Raw genomic sequence first — 18,458 nt, forward strand, 5'->3', positions numbered from 1 at the left:
GTTACGCTGGTTCATTTTGACAACATCCTTATCTCCTTTTCCATCTGATAGTTGCTTCCTACAATAAAGCTGAGAATAGAGTTTTAGAGCATTAGTCTGGTATGGCGACATCAGTACCCTGAGCAAAAGGTCTGGCTAAAGGTAATGGGCACAGCCCAGGACACCACAGACAAAACCCTCCTCATCATCAAGGAATACTGCCATCGGAGTGCAGCAGCAATCATCAAGAATCCACACCATCCAGCACATGTTCTGTTCTCGCTGCTACCATCAGGAACAAGGTCTAGGTGCCACAAAACTCACACCACCTGGTTCAGGTACAGCTACTACCCCTCCACCATCAGAATCCTCAACAATAAACTCAATCAGAGACTCATTTATAAGGATTCTCTTTTTCCACTTTATTGATTTTTTTTCTATCTCTCTATATAGTGAGTTTGTATTTATCTTATTTGTTCACATGTATTCGTATTCTCTTGAGTATAGTTTGTTGCATGACCAATAAGTGGTAATTTTGTCTTGCCTGAAAGAAAAAGAATCTCAGAGTTGTGTGTGATGTCATTTATGTACTCTGACAAATAATAATAACTTTAAATTTGAAATTTGGAAGTCTGCTACTGGCACTTGTGTCAAGGACAAAGTTGCAGTTGACTTTTCTTTGGGGCTCTGTCCTTGAAAAGTTCATATTCATTTTTGGCTGCCAGCCAAATTGATCCTTGATTGTTTGGGTATTAGTTTATATTTATTTCCAAAACCTACTTTATATATACTTTATTAATGATATATGCACAATAAATACAATTGGCCTGCATCTTTCTCATGTCTAATTTTACCACAAACAATACATTCTCTGTTATGTGTCAACATCATTCACAATGCATCCATGAAATGTTTAAGAGACTGTCCCAAAGATTCTCAATGTCCAGTTGCTGCAATACCCGAGACTCCGCCCTGACTTACCCCACAGTCTTTGCGGTACCTGCACCCAACTTCAGTGTATCCCTCAGCACATCTGCCTGCATCTTGGAATGTGCCAATTGGCAGTATTTCCTTGTAGGTGCCTCCCCACTTCCTAATCCAGACCAGCGGGTCTGAGCCGACCGAAGTGCTTGTTTCATCGAGTTTGGAACATAGCTGAACTTGAAACTGCTGAGGAAGGTGTGCTTGTTATTTTTATTGGAGGATTGCTAGACCTCGGAACATTTTTCACCCACTATCTATTCTTTAGATTGGGATTTTCCATTCAGGCACCTCAAGTTCAAATTTATTATCATCTATTTGTAAAGTACAAGCTGACAAAACAGAGTTCTCTAGTCATCGGTACAAAAACGTGCCTATACACAACCAGATAGAACATACATTCAGATAAATGATACATATGCAGTACATCTTTAAAAATAAATGAACGTTGTTAAATAAATAGATGAGTGTTGCAGGGTTTTTATGAGCTATTTATTCAGTCGTTCAGATTTCTCTTTGCCCGAGGGAAGAAGCTGTCTCTCTGCAGAGGTGCTGATTCTGATACTTCTGTGTTTTGTTTCCTGATGGGAGTAGCTGAAAGATGTGTGCAGCGTGGTAAGGGTCCTCTGAAATTGTGTCCCCTCTTCAGACAATGTGGATGGGGGAGAAGGGAGACCCCAGTGATCCTCTCTGCCTCTCTTATGGTCTTGAGGATTAACCTCCGATCCAATGCTCTGCAGCAACCATGTCCACACTATGATATAGCTGGACAGGATGCTCTCAGTAGAACACCTGTAGAAAGTTGATGCAATGGTAGCCAGTAGCCTTGCCCACCATAGTCTTCTCAGGAAGTGCAGTTACCATTGTGTCCTCCTGACGAGTGAGGAGATGTTGTGTGTCCAGGATAGTTTACTACTTAAGTGGACTCCAAAGAACTTAGTGCTCTACTCTCTCCAAAATGGAGCTATTAATGTGTCATGGAAGTTCCTCCTGAAGTCCACATTGAGACTCCAGTTGTTATTCCTGCACCATATCACAAGATTTTCCACCTCTTCTCTGTATTGTGACTCACCGTTGTTGCTGTCGTATCATCTACAAATTAGTGACTCTGTTGGAGCTGTAGACTTACCTCGTTTCGTCTGAGACATGGTGAAAATATTATATCTTGTGCAGAGTACAAATAATGAGGCTTGAATTCAGATTAATTTTTCCCTCATTGATTGAATATCCGACCTTCAGTCTTCTGGATTTTATGATTTTTAACTGTGAGCATGAACAGACCAGCATTGCAACATGACTTATTTGAATTTAGGTTTGTTTGCTGTTCATAATGAGATTGTGAAATAACAAAAAAAAACAATTAGTTCTTTCTCACCTGGGTTAAATTATAGTTATTAATCTAACTCCCTTTTCCTCCCTGATCTAATGGGTAACCTGTAATTATTAGGTAAGACAGAAGGGCCTTTCATGCAGTGAAAAAGCCTGACTGTAAAGGTGGAGATTCTCCGCTCTTACGTCAGGAGACTTACCTCTATGAATGCACTACGGCCGACTGCAATCCCTCTCGGGGAAGGATCACTGGCAGAGTGCTGCGCTCTACCACCTAACATGAATGTAATGCTGCTGCAACTGGCTGGCTATGGGTGGTCTGATGATGTCGAGATGACTCCATCAGCCCCTAACCCATCTCTCCTCTCTCTCCCACCCCCCTCAGGGCAGAGTGCTGTCAGGTTAGGAGAAGCCTGTGGGGCTATCAGGGGGCAGCTGGCAGGGCACGTCAGGGCAGGTACTGTCAAGGTAGGGGTGGCTGGCAGGGGCCATCAGGGTGGGGGGGAGGGGCTAGGAGGGACCATCAGGACAGGGGTCATCAAGGGCAAAAGCAGATAGCAAGAGCCATCAGGGCAGGGGCAGCCTGATTGACCGTTTCGGCACCTCACCAGGCTGGGCTGCTTCGACCTTAGGGGGTCGCTTGTCGGCAACTCAAAATGCAGCAGAGCAAAGGCCATCTTCCCTACCCATAATCCTCCACTCAGCAGGAACCATTCTGGGAAACACAGAGTGATTCCAGCTATGTGGGTGAATATGGGTAGAGAAGGTGGCCGTTGCTCTGCCACATATTTATGACAGGCGGCACCATGGCATCAGTCACCTTGCCTTCATTGGCTCCGGAGGGCGCTACATGGTGCCACTCAACATAAATGTGATGCAAGAGCAGCCTCCGCTCCTCCAGGTGGAGGCCTGGCATGAAGGGGCCTAGTGATCACTTATGAATGAACAATCTCGCAGAGAGGCACATCAAAGTTATGTCAATGATGTAAAAAGATCCATGATTCTAAATGAGAAATACAATTCTGTAGAGGGTGAAGGCCTACCTAATTTGTACTTGATCAATGAATAATGACTCATTGTTCAATAGGACTTCTGCACTTGTAAAAAAAATGTTACAGGATCTTTTGCACATGGTCATCTATGGCAGGAAACATTGTTTGAACTTTGTCTGATGAAAGGATGTACAATGACCTGCGGACAAAGTTTCTTAGAAAGTGTATGTGGTTCCTTGATTCATCACCATATATATATAGAAAACAAAGAAAGTTTCACCAGACTTTGAATGAACATCAGATTTTCTCCCAAATTCTGAACCTTTGTGGAAAAAGAATATGATTTAAGTATTACCGGGGATGCAGGGCTAGTTATGTGCAGGGATAACTTATTTGTATTAGAAAAGGTTAAAAGTAGACTTAATATTCAAGACCATAAGATTTGTAATTATAGTAAATATAATGAAGCTGTTTCTTGAATTTACAGTAAATTTGAAAGGGAATCATTTGAAGTTGACAGGGAAGGAATATGTAGGTCATTGGGAGTAATTTAATAGGAGAGACATGAGGCCACAGTAGCTGGAATCCAGAATTTTAAAAAATCTGCTGGAGGAACTTAACACATCAGGCGACATTCATGGAGGGAAATGGACCGATGACGTTTTAGATCTTCATAAGGATTGAAGAGTTTTTAGTGGGACGACAATAGGCAGAATGTCATCTGTCATTCAGTGCTGTACCCTTCTATGATAATGTGAACTAAACTAGAAATAGAAGACTGTGTGTGGAACTGTTAACCATAGGCAGAAGTGACTTCAGCAATATTATCTTCACCAATATCTCTTCTTCACTCATCATTTCTGTCAGAACTCAGATAGTCTTGATATTTAAAAATTATCTAAATGAGCAAATGAAATGACAAGGCTACAGACAGAAAGCTTGGAAATAGGACAAATCTGGCTTGGCCAATACATAATGGACAAGATTTCAAAAATAGAAATTTAAAATTGTTTTAAATATTTAAATAATTAAATTTTAAATTAAAAAAATAGACAAGCAGCACGGTAACAGGCCATTTCGGCCCATGAGTCCGTGCTACCCAATTAACCTACAACCGGTACATTTTGAAGAGTGAGAGGAAATCTGAGCCCCCAGGAAAACCCACTCAGACACTCAGACACAAACTCCTTAGAGACAACACAGGATTCGAACCCAAGTCCTGATGGCTGGCGTTGTAACAGCATTGCGCCAATGACTACGCCAATCGTAAAATGTAAAGCAAGGATTAAAAAAAGATGATGTGGGCTTTCTTTACTTTTATAGTGTTGTCCAATTGATACATAGTCTTATTGGGTTTATATAGATGTTTCTATATATCAGGCACCATTGATACTCATGTGGCCTCCTTGAATGACAGACTTCAAATGTCTGCGAGGCTTTAGACAGGGCTTAGCCCCTCAATCTCTAGTGTCCAAAACTACCAAGAATTGACTTTGATTTGTTGGTCGCAGGATCACTTAGTCTGCCGACCGCAAGCTGCCTTTTGATCTTCTCCTGTGTTACAGCTTCATGCAGATGATGCTCTATTCTTAAGTGTGCCTGATGTTGGTTTGGGCAACTTCTTTAATAATCTTCATTGAACCTCTTGGTTGATTGCCAGCTCTGAGCTTGCACAGCAGCTTTGTTAATATTGATGGTCCAAATCACCTCACTGATGGACAATTTTAATAACCCGATCAATTCTGAATCAAACTTATTTAATTTTCTGTAAAGATTATGCACAGATCTTGTCCCACATCCTATACTGCAGATGCATCTGTAAAAAAATAAATGAGTGAAGAGATGTTCAAAGAGAGGACTCGCACGATTAATCTCACCATTTCCTTCTAGCCCCGTCTGCCAGCAATGACCTTCAGGATATGGCCAGGTGTTATGCAACCAATCTTCTGATGGATGCTGAAATTCCACACCCAGAGTCGGTCCTTTGGTCCTGCTACCCCCTCAAGCATTCTTCCCAGTTCAAGTTCAGACAAAGAAGCACTGATTCATCTGTTGCAGAAGGTAATAAGCAGGAGGTTTTTTAATGCAATCCAATAATTTCATTGCCAAATTTCAAATTATTCTTTAAATTATTTAATTACAAAAGGCTCCAAAAGTAAATCAGGCAATTACAGGCCTGTGAGCCGGATGTCAGTAGTATGTAAATTATTTGAAAGATTTCTGAGAGTTAGAAAATATATTTATTTGGACCATCATCAACTGATTAAAGGATAGTCAGTGTGGATTTATGCGTGGGAGGTCATGTTTAACAAATCTTGTAGAGTTCTTTGAGGATGTTACCAAGAAGGTTGATGTGGGAAAGGCTGTGAATGTTGTTTTTATGGACTTTAGTATGGCCCTTTGACAAAGTTCCACATGAGAGGTTGATTCAGAAGGTTCAGACACTAGGTATACATAGAGAGGTTGCAAACTGGATTTGAAATTGGCTTGGAAGAAAACAGAGAGTGGTGGTGGATGGTTACTTCTCAGGGTGGAGGTCTGTGTCGAGTCCTGTGCTTCTGGGATCTGTGTTGGGATCATTATTGTTTATTGTCTATATAAATGACTTGATGATAACATGGTTAATTAGATCAGCAAGTTTTCTGATGACCTAAAGATAGGAGGTGTCGTGGATTGTGAGGAAGATTTTCAAAGCATTCAGAGGGATTTAGACCAGCTGGGAAATTAGGCCAGTAAATGGCTGATGGAATTTAATGCAGATAAATCTGAAGTGTTGCACTTTGGAAGAGCGAATCAGGGTAGAACGCACACAGAAAATGGCTGGCCATTGAGAAATGTGGAAGAGCAAAGAGATCTGGGAATACATATACATTGTTCCCTGAAGGTGGCGTCACCGGTGAACAGGGTTGAAAAGAAAGCTTTTGGGCATCTTAGCCTTTATAAATCAAAGTATTGAGTATAGAAGTTGGAATGTTATGTAGAAGTTATTCAAGTCATTGGTGAGGCTACACTTAGAATATTGTGTGCAGTTCTGGACACCCAGCAGCAGGAAAGATATCAATAAGATTGAAAGAGTGCAGATAAGATTTATTAAGATGTTGCCAGGACTTCAGGAGTTGAGTTACTGGGAAAGATTAAACAGGTTAGGACTATACTCAATGGAACAAAGAAGAATGAGGGGAGGCTTGATAGAGGTTTATAAGATTATGAAGGGTATAGACTGAGTAGAAGTAAATAGGATGTTTCCACTTAGATTGGGGGAGATAAATACAAGAGCTCATAGCTTTAGGCTGAAAGGGGAGAGATATAAGGGGAACATTAGGGCAAAATTTTTCACAGAGAGTGGTGGGAGTGTGGAATGAGCTGCCATCTGATGTGGTGAATGCAGATTCAATCGAATTTTAAAATTAAATTGGATAAATACATGGATACGAGTGGTCTGGAGGGTTATGGAATAAGATTAGGTCAGTGGGACTAGCTAGTTTTATTAGTCAGCACAGACCAGAAGGGTCAAATGGCTTGTTTTTTTCCTGGCTGTAATGTTCCATGGTTCTAAAATATAATATTTCCAGCTGCTTAAATAGGATTTGAACCATGATCCAATACTTTTTATTCCAGCCCATGCTTAAGTAGCGTTTGAACGATGTTCCAATATTTGTCTTTCAGGTTCCTATCCAGTGACATAACTGGGGAAGGATGCAGGGGGAGCAACTGTCCCCCTCAGCACATTCTTCAAAGGTGGTGCAGTTTTGAAGTGTGTCCTCACTGCTCAGTCTCCTGTGATGCGCTGGCCCACAGGGGGAGCGGTCTGGCCACTGGCTCCCAGGGAAGGTATTTATTTCTCCTTGGCTTTCAAAATTATAATAAGTTAGCGATGAAAGGTGTAAGCCCAATAAAAATAATATAATTTTGGAAGAGTAAAATGTATAATTAATTTAAAATTATTTGGCATGCATCGTGGATGTGGCACTGCCCCCGCCCCCACCAGCCTGACGTCGCCGAAAAATCAGTGCGGCTCGCTATTCAACCACTGACTCACTATATGGTATATGTCGTGGTGCCTTTTTTATGTGCTTGCTCCCCCTAATGGGTATCGTATTCATTCAATAATCTTTCCAGTACAGCTAGAAGTAAATAAAAACCCTGTTTCATCATGATGGAATCAATTGCAAGGAAGTTTGCAAGATAGGCTGCTCAGTTGATGGTTTTTGCTGTTTTTAAAAAAAAAATAGTTGTGTTTTTATATAAAATACAATATTTTCTTTTTTTTCTGTTTTCTTTGTTTGGAGAATTATTTCTAATATATCACATTTTCACTCTTTGGAATTTATACATGATACTTACACTATGTGGAAGGACATACCATTTTAATTGTGTTATTTCTAGTCTCCTTATGCTGTGTATATTATGAAATGTTAATAAAAAGATTGAAACAAAAAGACAGGAAATTGTCAACATTGGGTTTGGAGCAATTCAGTCCATTCGTTCAGACATCATTACTGATAGAAGCATTTAAAACTCTCCAGAATATTCTGATACAAAAATCCCTAGTATCTGGTGCCGACAGGTATTGGTAGATACGGGATATGTGCGTTTTCCAGTTGTTTGAGACTCTCCCTTACAAATACACCTCCATTAAGAATAAATAGTTTAAAAGACAGTGCAAAAGTTGAAGTAACTTGAAAAAAAAGTACATGCTAGTACATGGAGCTTCCATATCTGCTTGGGTTTTCCCCGTGGGCTCCGGTTTCCTCCCACCATTCAAAATGTACCAAGGTTGTAGGTTAATTGGGGGTAATTGGGCGGCACAAGCTCGTGGCCCGAAAGGGCCTGTTACCATGTTACATGTCTAAATTTAAAATTTAAACCAGGCACCTGGAGGAAAGCCATGTAGACACAGGGAGAACTCCAACCTCTGACATAGGAAATATGACCAGAACAGAGCACACAAATTCAAGGCTGTCCTCAAAGCTTCCGTGAAAAAACATGCTAGGTCTCCACTGACTTTTGGCAGCTCGAAGTGGAGAAGGAGTATTTTGGATGGTAGTGAGCAACTCAAGCCAAGGCATCCCAGTGTACATAAAATCCTTCGTGCGTGAATGGTGGAGGGAAAGGACAACCTTGCAAATTACCTACTTGCCTGCTTCACTTGGCCCCTCCTACCCCACCTTTGGAAGAATCTGTGATTCTCTTGTTGGCCTCACTAGCCACCTTCAAAGTCCTAACGAGCTGAGTTGAAAGCAAGTGATCTTTCATGCTGAGGAATAAACTAAGAAGATCTTACCCATTCTAAGTGAATGAGTCTCAATAGACCAGAAGACAATAAGACAAGAGCAGAAATAGGCTATTTAGCTTATCGATCTGCCTGCCATTTAATCACAAGGTGATTCATTTCTCCCCACAGCCCGGCCTTCACCCCATAACCTTTGATGCCCATGCTAACCTATTACTCCCTGTCCAAAATACACGCAATGACCTAGCCTCCGCAACTGCCTGTCACCACAAATTCCACAAATTTACTATCCTCTGGCTGAAGAAATTCCTATGCATCTCTGTTCAATGATATCCACCCTCATTCTTCTGAATTCCAATGAATAGAGGCCAAGTGTTGTCAAATGCTCCTCATATTCCTGGAATCATCCTCGTGAACCTCCTTTGAACCCTATCCAACATCAGCACATCTTTTCTTAACCGAGGAATCCAAAACTGCTCACAATACTCCAAGTAAGGTCTCGCCAGTGCTTTGTAAATCCTCAACATCACATCCTTGCTCTTATGTTCTATTCCTCCTGAAATGAATGACGGCATTGCATTTGCCTTCTTTACCACCATCTCAACATGCACATTTATTTAATGCAATAAAGTCACTTTTTTCTCTTGCAGTTGGATAACTGAGGTTTTATTAGCTATCTATCATTTGTATTTGTCTCCTTTTAATTCAATTATTTAATTCAACTTCCAACAGACAGCGAGAATGCTGAACAACCAAAGGAACTGTTCACACGAACCATCGGAGACTCTCATATGTACAAAGCAATATTTATTTGCATTGATGAAATACTATTCCTGCATATGTATGTTTGTCTGTATGTGTTATATCTGGTTATGTTTTGCGCCTAGGACTGGAGAACGCTGTTTCGTCAGATTGTATTTGTACAACCAGATGACAATAAACATGACTTGACGTAATTTGATTCTAATGTCATTTTTTTGATGAAGTGCATGTTTGGCTGTAGCAAGTAAAGAATGTTCATTGTACGATGTACATGATAATAAACTCGTTACAGTTATCAGGGTTCTAGCATTAAATCTGGCAACGTGTTCCATATATTCATCACTCTCTTTGTGAAGTGGTACCTTTTAAATCTTTCACCTTGCAATTTAATTCTATGCCCTCTTAGTCAAACATCAATTTTGACTTGAGAGAAATAAATGACAGCTCATTTATCAATAGAATAAGTAGACACAGGAAATATAATCAAGTAATTTTATAGGGCACCATGGTTAGCCTAACGGTTAGCACAATGCTATTACAGCACCAGGGACCTTGGATTCGAATCCAACACTGTCTGTAAGGAGTTTGTATGTTCTCCCTGTGTCTGCGTGAGTTTCCGCTGAATGCTCCTGTTTCCTACCACCCTTCAAAACGTACCAGTGTCATAGGTTAATCGAGGTAATTGGGTGGCATGGGCTTGTGGGCTGGAAGGGCCTGTTACCATGCTGCATGTATAAATTTAAAAAAACCCACCAAATTCTTCCCCCAAAAAAGTCAACAAATTGATAAACTCCATGATCATTTATTCATTCCACATTCCTATCATACCATGCCTTATGCTCTGGCAGATTTTTATTTGAGACTGCAAGTTCCCTAGAGAGTGATTTAGTAGTTTTTCCAGTTAATGTAACCATTCTTGTTGACTGATCTTATGGAAAATTGTACTGCCACAAGTAGTATGAGCTTTGAGAAATGTGGTTCAATGATTCACGACGCAGTAAATTCCATTTAAAATCCCAAAGGAATTAAATTTAAACCTTCTGTAATGATAGCATTATAGTTTGGCAATTTTCTCAGCCTCTCTTAAAGGCACTCTCTCCTTTTATATTAGTTATTAATTTACGGCATGTGGTGTCATTTGGCAAAGTCAGCATTTATTGGTCATTCTTCACAGCCCTTGAGAATATCATGGGTAGGTGCCTTCTTGGAGAGTTGCAGTCCTTCAGGTAAAATTCAGCATAAATAATTGTAGCATGATGGAACAGAAATAAACGATCATTTACAAAAACCGAAGGATGGTATCTTGTTCTCTTTGACCTAGCGAATATGATAAAATACAATGTTGGAGAAACTTAGCTGGTCGAACAGTGCATTTTATATATAGCAATGATAAAGATACATAACTAACATTTCATATCTTAATGAAGAGCTCAAGTTGGTTATGTACCTTTATCTTTGCTATATAAAGTACACTGACCAGCTGAGTTACTTCAACCACAGTATCTGAAGACTTTTGTGTTTTACTGGTGAATACAATAGTCTGGTACCAACAATGTATGACAAATGAATCATAACCAAAACCCCATTGATCAGTACCTTATTGGATCCACATATACGCTCTGTCAGAGATTGGCTATTTTGTGCAGTTACATAACTCCTGAAAGTTGAATCCTCAAGCTTCTGACTCATTGGCAAAGTATTATTTTGTCAGTTACAGTTGACACTAAATGGTAGAAACTTGACCTCGATTACAAGAAACCAAACACACACTGTTAGATCAATGGTACTCTTGCTCCACTGGCCATGTTGTTGGGTTGGGAGCTCCTGGATATAAAGATGATGTAAAGAAATGACAATGTACTTTCAAGTCAGGATGATGTGTGATTGGAGGGAAAACCAAGGGTGATGGCACTCTTGTACATATGTAGCCCTGAAGTGCAGGTCATAGGTGTTGGAGGTGCTATCAGAGAAGTTTAGCCCAGCATCTGCAGTGCATTTGTGGTCACTGGGGTAATAATGGTTTGGGAAATGAAGAAACTATAAAGTTCATTAAAGGAGATTATTTAGCATATAATGGGAGCAATGTTTCTACACAAAGCAAAAGTACCAGAATTTAAGCCATTATTGCCCTGCTTAAATAACTCAAAAATAAGAAGGGATTCATTTAAAGCCTGACAGAAAATGGTACAGAAGTAAAGTTGGTTGGCAGCCTAAAAACCTATTAGGGTGACAGAAAAGTATTCTTTCTCTTGTGCATTTTTTCCCTCCAACTGATTTCCCTTCTGCACTGTTAAGATGAATGTATCTTCTGCAAGTGGCATGACGCAGTTCCATCAAAATGTGGCAAAGGTGGATCTGTGCTGCCCAACAAAATCCCACACACACACTCACACGCACACACACACACCCACACCCACACACATACACACACACAAACACACACACACACACACACACACACACACACACACACACACACACACACACACACACACACACACACACACACACACACACACACACACACACACACACCTTCTTTGTTGGCTAATGGCTGTGCACACCCAATTATTACTTGAAACCTTAATGTAATTGGTTCACTGGACAGAAATAAGAAATCCAGTGTTCACTTTAATGAAACTAATTGTCACAAAATGCAGACAAATTTAAGCAAATCAATTTTGTTTCTGAGTGATTGATATGTGTTTAATTTCTAAATGATTTTTTAGCAGTTTGCAGTTTCTGTATGTGTTTCTTTGGTGTCAAAATGTTATTGGTCGAAATGTCTGGAAGTTTGACTGTAGACTTCATAGATGGTCCAAATTTTATCCATTTTTCTGTAACTACTATTAATTTCCTTCAGACTTACGCAGGAACCTAATGTATCTGTCTGATGTAAGAAGGAAGCTCAATCAATTGAGTCAGGAGGAGGCTGTCTGTTAAGACCTGCTCTGGAGACATGGGCATGAAATCCAGGCCAACATTCTACTGTAGAATTGTGAGTTTTGATTGTCAGAAATATTGTATTGTACAACACTATTTGGAAGAGCAGAGTTACGCCCAATGTCACAAATAATATATTTTTCACAACCAGCATAATTAAAATAATCAGGTCTAGTCATTGTTACATTGTTCTTTTAGTGGCCAAATGCACTGTACAGTACACCAAGGCAGACAAACAGGCCATTGTTGTTTGCTGTGTCAAGACAGTATTTTTTTTTCCTCTATTTTTACAAAGATTTCTTTTCATAACTCAAAGTCAATAGCTTTGAAAAAAATTCACTAAAATCTCAAAGATAAAAAAATCTTATGCAAACTTTTCTACACTATTCCAAAACAAATTAATGACATCATATGAAGAACAGAGAGAAATGAACGAAGATGAGGAAAATACATAGTTATGATAATTCTGCTATTTAGTTTTCAAATAATAACAACTCTCTGATTTTATAATATTAACATCTTTTATTCAAGGAAGAAAATAATAATGGCTGCCGCTGAGATTATAGTACCAACATCTTTCTTAAATAGCTTGATCATGTGAAGCCAGGATCATTTCCTTTTCTGCAAAGCAGAAGGAACTTGCAGTCATGCTCTGCAGAAAAGGAAATGATCCTGGCTTCACATGATCAAGCTATTTAAGAAACACAGATGCACACATAAACAATTTTATTTACCATGAGAAAGTTTTTATTTTGGTAAAGCGTGGCCATTCCCGCATGGCCAATATTTAGTGCCTATCGTTTGTTGCCCTGATGGTATGAACAGCCTTCTTGAAGCAATATAATCAGGAGATGAATTATTTACCATTGGAAACCCGACTTCTTTGAGCTGCTTTATTCTAGTATTCTAATCTCGCTAGGTTCCCGGTCAATGGAGACTCCTGCAAAATGTTTCTTTCTTTTTTCTTTGGCTTGGCTTCGCGGACAAAGATTTATGGAGGGGGTAAATGTCCACGTCAGCTGCAGGCTCGTTTGTGGTTGACAAGTCCGATGCGGGACAGGCAGATTTTTACAGTGGAGAATTTGTCTATGGGAATGTCATGGTATGCAAGGGATTGTTATGATAATTGCATGTGTTGATGATGGTCATTGCCTGGACTTGTGTGGAGTGAATGCTACCTGCCATTTATCAGCTCATACTTAAGTATTTATCTGCATTCTGAAATCTGAGGAGTTATGAAAAGAAATGACCATTGTGCAATCATTTCTTTTACAGATTCTGCATGAATTAGAGGCTGTGCTTACTTTTAAACTGCAAAAAAAATTGGATAATGTGCAGGCAAACTTCCCAAAATAATAAATTAAGATGAGCAAATGAAAGCAAGAACTTGGCTGTTGCAACATTTTAGGAAAATCTTTTGTCTTGGTTCAATTTGAATGCTCAAGAGTTTATTTTAAGTTAGGAAACTGGATAACGTTACAAAAACCCTTTGCACAGCTCCATTTGTTTTATCAAAAAAGATGGTTTTATCTGACACACAAGATTGGATATTAATGTGAGATGTTAAATCATTAATCTGTTGTTGAAGCAGTTCTTTCTTCTTCTTCTTTGGCTTGGCTTCGCGGACGAAGATTTATGGAGGGGTATGCCCATATCTGCTGCAGGCTCGTTGGTGACTGACAAGTCCTATGTGGGACAGGCAGGCAAAATAGGAACCTCCACCTTAAGGTCCAGGTCAGCCATTCTCAACCTTTTATTTTCAGTGGTGGCCCCACTAGGACTCTGGTCAAAGTTTATGGGCTCTGTTCCCTGGAAAGCAGTCAAGTTTTGGATTCTTCTGTATTTCTTTCCTAATGATGATATTAAAAAAAATTAAAATGTTTCATGAGGTGAAAAGAAAATAAGGCTTTTACTGAGATGTACTATGCCCCCCCCCCCCACCAGGGGTCCTATTGAGAATGGCTGGTCTAGGTCACCCTAAAAAATAATGTCCAAAATCTATTTCAGCCTTTAAAAATAAAAAAATTGAAGGGGAGATAGATGAGGTTCCAGGAACAGGCGCGTGTGATGCCATAACTCCAGAGAACCACTCCCGACAGGAGGCATAATACATGATGGTGATACAAATTTCCTGGCTGGGTATCTTGTGTCAAGTGATTCAAACCCTGACAGCCTAAAACCATTCCACCAAACCAAACCGAGGCCACGTGCAAATTGGAGAAAACATCTAATATTCCACCTTCCCCCTCTCCAACCAGATGGCATTAACCTCAACTTCTCTTGCTCCCATTAGGCTCCTCCCCTGTCCATGTCTCTTCCCCATCCCACTGTCTCCTTTCCTCCAGCTCTACACCCATCCATCTCCATTCAGAGAGCTATCCCCTGCCCGATCACTTCTCAGGTTTTTTCTCTTGTGCCCTCCCACCCAGAACCATCTGTGACTTCTTGCCTGTGGGCCTGTGCTCCTCTCCCTTCCCCTTCCCCCCACCATTTTTCCACACACGCTGACAAAGAACTCAGACCCAAATTGTGGCTCATATTTCTTTATTTTTGCTACATAAAGAATACTGCATGACTTGCTGAGTTTCTCCAGCATTTTGTTTGTAAACTACAATCAGAGCATCTGCAGATTTTCTGGTTTAACTCAGTAGGAGATCAGGATTCTCTCCACCTATCAGGAAGACAACTCCAACAACATTTAAGGAGCTTGATTGGCACTCTGACCATTACGCATCAAGAATCACTCCCTCCTCTACCTGTACACGATGGCTGTGATCCAAATTTAATTCTGTACTATTTTCTCTCTGGGTATATAGGTTTCACTTCCTGGTTTATGAGTTGTCTCAGCCAGGCAGAGCACATTGAATTGCTTTGTGTGGGAACATTGCTCAATTATCTCACTGGCTCTACACATTGTTTTGTGTGGGAACATTGTTCAGTCAACTCACCAGCTCTACACAAAGCCCTGGAACACCTGAACAGCAAAAATGCATACATCAGGATCCTCTTTATCGACTATAGTTCAGCATTTAACACCAATATCCCCTCAAAACTGATCAGCAAACTCCAAGACCTGGGATTCAACACCCCACTGTGTAATCATGGATTTCCTCACCTCCAGACCACAATCAGTGAAGATTGGTAAATACATCTTCTCCACATTCTCCATCAGTACCAGAGAACCACAGGGCTATATTCTTAGCCCCCTGCACTACTGACTTTACATCTACAACTATATGGCTTAGTATGACAATAACATCATCTTCAAGTTTGCCAACGATACCACGGTAGTGGGTTGTATAAAGGATAATGATGAGTCAGCACACAGATGGAGACTGAAAATTTGGCTGAATAGTGCAACAAAACAACCCAATGTCACCAAAACTAAAGAGCTGATTGTTGAATTCAGGAAAGGAAAGCCATAGGTATACAATCCAGTGATCATTGGGGGATCAGAGGTGGAGAGGATGAGCAATTTTAAGTTCTTGGGAGTCACTATCTCAGAGGATCTTTCCTGGACCCAACACACCAAGGGCATCATGAAAAAAACACGTCAGTGTCTTTACTTCCTCATGAGTTTGTTGAGGTTTGGTATGACATCAGAAACCCTGACAAATTTCTACAGAGATGTGGTAGAAAGTGTTCTGACCTGCTGCATCACGGACTGGTGTGGCAACATCAATACCGCTGAGCATTAAGCCTTCCAAAGGTAGTGGACACAACCCAGGGCATCGCAGACAAAACCCTCCCCACTAGTGAGCACGTCTACGGGGAGTGCTGCCATCAGAGAGCAGCAGCAATCATCAAAGACCCTCACCACGCAGCACATTCTGTTCTTGCTGATGCCATCAGGAAAGAGGTATAGGTGCTACAAGACTAACACCACCAAGTTCAGGAACTGCTGCTACCTCTACACCATCAGGCTCCTCAACAACAAACTCAGTCAGAGGCCTATTTTAGGACTCCTACTTCTGCACTTTATTGATTTTCTTTTTGTTCTCTCTGTATTGCACAGTCAGTTTATTTACAGTTCTTTGTTTGTTTGCATGCTGTGTACAGTTTCTTTTTTGCACTACCAATTAGTGGTAATTCTGCTGCACCGCAGAAAAAGGAATCTCAGGGTTATAAGTGATGTCAATCATGTCATGTATGTACTCTGACAATAAATCTAAAATCTTTCAGCTGAATCATCTCCTTGAATGAACTTTAAAGTTTCTTCATATTTCAAAACACTTTCAAACCTGATCAATCCATCATGTAATATCACAAAAGATGTTCTGAGAATTTAAGAATTTGGCTTGGGCTTTCAAAACATTCAAAAGCCTCATAAAATGACAAAATGTTACCACAATTGGATCACTGCTGCATGTGGCTTCATTAGATTTTGATCATCCCTAATACAGTAAAACCTCTGGTATCCAGGATTCAAACAACCTGCAGCCTCATGAAACCGGCAAATAAAAGAGGAAAATAAATAAGAATAAAATATGCAAGATTAAAATTGTAAAAGTAAAGGTTCTCTGAAGTGTAACACATAAACCTTCAGTGAAGCTGGGAGCAAATAATAATCGTGCTTTGCTAATAGGACCCATTTGAATAAAGTTGTGTGAAAAGCAATGGCATCGCCATTGGGCGGCACAGGCTCGAGGCCTCAAATGGCCTGTTACCGTGCTGTATGTCTAATTTAAAATGTAAGTTTAGATATCAAAATTCCAGTAGTTGTCTTGTCCATAAAAGTTTTCCTCTTCTGCCTGCTAGCTTATAATGGTTCTCAATCAGCCCTTTGGTCCACAATCAGCTGGCTCAATCAGGTCCTAAATTTCCTCCCTACTTCTCCACTTTTCTATTTTCATTTAAGATCCACTTTCAAACTCATTTCATCAACCATGGCCTTAATCGTCACTCCTTTAACAACTTCCATAAAATGCATAAGAAATAGGAGCAAGAATGGGCCATTGTGGCCATTGAGCCTGATCCACCATTCAAAGAGATCATGACTCAGCTCCATGCACACCTGTTTCCCATAACCGTCAATTCCCCTATTATTTCAAAAATCTCTCCACCTGTGTCTTAAATTTACTTAATGAAGCAGTCTTCCACTGCTTCATTGGGCAGGGAAGTAGCTTCTTTCTGCAGGTTGCTTTGTGTGTGTTTTTTAAACACAGTTGCTGTGTTCTAGAAAATTATTCTCAAATTCCCAGAATGGAGTCTGTATAAAAAGATTGGAACAGAAGTGAGTGACTCATTTCTGTTCTGAAATTTTACCTGTGGCACCCGGAGATGTCTAAACTGAACTGTGCAGGTGGTCTGCAACAATGGGCTAATGAATAGCACTTACCACACTTCTGGTATTCGGTGTAAAGTTGCGTAAGGAAAGGGAGATTTTGAGTTTTGGTCACACTGGAAGGTAGGAAAAAAATTTCAATGGAAAAAAAAATCTGTGAATTTTATGTTTTTAATAAAAAAAATTATGTGAGATTGATGAATGGATTCCTGTAACTTTGGCTCTCTTATTATTGCAGTAGAATAATTAATTCTGGATTATTTAGACATTATGTGCTGTGGGTATATGTTTGCATTGTGGTCTGGAGAAATGCTGTATTTGTCTGGTTGAAAATGTCTCTTTTAACAGCTAGATGAGAGGAGTGGGCTATCATATGGAAGCAGGGAGAAAGGTGGAAGGCACTTTGGATGTTTCTTTGGCTTGGCTTCGCGGACGAAGATTTATGGAGGGGTAATGTCCACGTCAGCTGCAGGCTCGTTTGTGGCTGACCAGTCCGATGCGGGACAGGCAGACACGGTTGCAGTGGTTGCAAGGGAAAATTGATTGGTTGGTGTTGGGTTTTTCCTCCTTTGTCTTTTGTCAGTGAGGTGGGCTCTGCGGTCTTCTTCAAAGTGTGCTGAACAGCTAAAATCATTTTTAGTGTTGGATTGCTAAATGACTTACAGTAAATGAGGTATAAAACTTTTGATATCCATTTGGCTCACAAAGTGGTATTAGATTTCAAATACTCCCTCCTTTTCACAAGCTAAAGACTAAAGTCTTTCCCATCATTTAGCACTTTGATTGTTTGTTGATTGAACTCTTTGTGTTTTATCTTGAAACATCTTTTGAAAACACTCTGAGACCATCTCAGTGGACTGGGTCCGGTACTGCAATTATCAGTCATTTTTATCCCTGAAATGTTCATCAAATTAGTCATAATAGGTCATTGTTTTGTGAAATTCAAGGCTGCACT

At 40.1% G+C, this 18,458-nt stretch overlaps 1 long non-coding RNA gene across 1 annotated transcript; it reads right to left on the reverse strand.

Annotated features, from left to right (window-relative positions):
* Window positions 1-13,650: 13,650 nt before the first annotated feature.
* On the reverse strand, window positions 13,651-18,381 carry LOC138742825 (uncharacterized). Its single transcript, XR_011344434.1, has 2 exons — window positions 18,167-18,381; window positions 13,651-14,069 (listed from the first exon to the last, which is right to left on the reverse strand). It is a non-coding gene; the product is annotated as an uncharacterized lncRNA (long non-coding RNA).
* Window positions 18,382-18,458: the final 77 nt, after the last annotated feature.

Source organism: Narcine bancroftii, chromosome 9 (genome assembly GCF_036971445.1).
Source record: "Narcine bancroftii isolate sNarBan1 chromosome 9, sNarBan1.hap1, whole genome shotgun sequence".
NCBI classification, from domain to species: Eukaryota; Metazoa; Chordata; class Chondrichthyes; order Torpediniformes; family Narcinidae; genus Narcine; species Narcine bancroftii.